We start from the raw sequence: 2,374 nt of genomic DNA on the forward strand, positions 1-2,374 counted from the left end.
GGTAATTAAATACATGAGGTATGACCTCAATGCACATGCTATATGACGCAAAACTTCTGGATCATCACCATCGGCCTCCATTTCCACAACTAAGTGGTCTATATACAAATTCTCTTAAAATGCAAATCTAGAATGACAACCTCTGGTGTCATCCATATCCTTTTATGCATTACATGAATCAACTCTCAAATAGGTCACCATCATGTCTAGTGCATCGGATCTGGTCATTCAGGAGTAGTCCAATTATCTTCCCCTAATATGAAGATGTAGTAGGGATGACTCATCATTCACTATGTTGGATATCTCACCATGCAAAAGATGAAAATATGACATCTCTGAGTGTCATCTCTTAATTACAGTATAACCAGTCATGCATAAATATAGCAGTATAGATAACTGCATGACATCATGAAACCATTTCTCCTCAGGCTATTGCAGCCTCACAATCTTCCTATCATGAATTAATGATGCATTTTAAAGCATCATGGTACTGCGAAAATTACATCATCGTCATAAAGTTCAAATATTATAACACATATTTTTCAAATAATACTACTGAATTTTACCTTTATGTCCCACATGTGCCTAGCAGCATGGTTTGCATACAAAATCAATAAGTTAGTCTTCAAGTTCTTAAATCTACTAGGCTTTTTATCATGGGTTGAGCTCAGGAAGCTTTAAACCTTGGTTTTACACGGGCTAACCAATAACCTGAGATATTTTAATATCAGGCTAATCTAGAACCTTATCCAAGATTTTATCACGTGTTAAGCTTTAACCTAATCTTGGTTTTACCACGAGATGACCAAGAACCTAAAGAGATTTTACCACGGGCTAATCTCGAACCTAAAGACGGGCATGATCATACAATTCCGAAAACCAAATCTTTTACGCGTTTAGCTTCTAACCTAAATAAAAATCGCTTAATGTATATTATGTTTAACTAAGGTATAAACAAAGGTTTTTTTGGTGAACTTACAATTCTACCTTTCCAGAATTACACTTTAATTCTCACTCATAAAAGAAATTTTCTCACAAAGACACTAAGGATGAAGTATTTGTGAGAGAAATAAAAAAGAAATTTAGAGAGAGAGAGAGAGAGAGAGAGAGAGAGAGAGAGAGAGAGAGAATGTGCGTGAGTTATTTCAAAATACAATTCTAGATGAAATGAAAGAATGGACCTCTATTTATAGACTTGAGGTTGGCTCAAAAAATAATTTCAAATAAATGCATTTTATGAGAATATAATCGATTAACACATAATTATAATCGATTAGATATTCAAAATATAATCGTTTTTTAAGTTCAAAATATGAAAGAAAAGATATCTAGTTGTTGCACATCATTAAGGAGTTGTCCTAATTGCTTTGGATTCAAATTTGAAATGAGCTAACCGATTAGACAAAAGTGCTAATTGATTCGATAAGTCAAAATTTTGCCCGGAGTTATTTTGACAGCTTCCAATTCATATGGCACAACTTCAAGATATTTTTGAAGATATTTTCTTGGTAAAAATCAATTTGAAAATATATTTTAGTGTGTGTGTTTTTGCCACGCGCTTTTACGATAGAACCCTTATGCTTTACAATTGGTTCACCACTTACTAATGTAGGAGGGCTTCTTAGCACTTCAAGACTTTGCCAGATGCTTTCTCTTTTGTAGACACTTGCTTGAGTAGATTGAGATGAGGCTTTAGTTACTCCATTTTATTTTCATCATTGGATAATCAAGTTCATCAAACCTTAATACTTAGGTTTGCATCTTTATTTGCTTAATTGTTTATGCTTAACTTGTCAGAAGATATTAGTTGTCATCATCAAAAGTTGCTTGGAGTTCGAGAAAAGAACCAGGAGTGACACTATTGTCGTGTGAAGCAGAGTGCATAATTGCTTCTCTTTGTGCATGTCATGCAACATGGATGGTAAATCTGGTCGAAGAGATTACACGGAAAGATCATGAAGCAATTACCATGAAGATCGATAGCATGCCAGCTATCAATCTGCCGAAGAAACCGATAACACATGGTCGAAGCAAGCACTTCGAAATGAGGTTTCATTATCTTTGAGAGCGGGTATTTAAAGGGAAGATGAACTTGGAACACTGCAGAATTGATAATTAGATTGCATATATCATGATGAAGGGTGTGCAAGTCGAAGTATTAAGAAGACTAAGAGCTATGATGAATGTAGATAGCTTAGACACAATGAATTAAGTGGTCTGTTGAGAATGTAATTCATGGTGTTCAAAAAAATGTATATGTCAAAATTAATGTGTGTGTACGTGTGTCGAATTGTTTAGATGTCGAAGCAGGTTGCTTCACCCAGGATTTTGATTTGTATCAAAATAGGTATTTTGGATTTTTATGTTTTGGGTT

The sequence above is a fragment of the Vicia villosa genome, linkage group LG3 (assembly GCF_029867415.1).
Source record: "Vicia villosa cultivar HV-30 ecotype Madison, WI linkage group LG3, Vvil1.0, whole genome shotgun sequence".
In the NCBI taxonomy this organism is placed as follows: domain Eukaryota; kingdom Viridiplantae; phylum Streptophyta; class Magnoliopsida; order Fabales; family Fabaceae; genus Vicia; species Vicia villosa.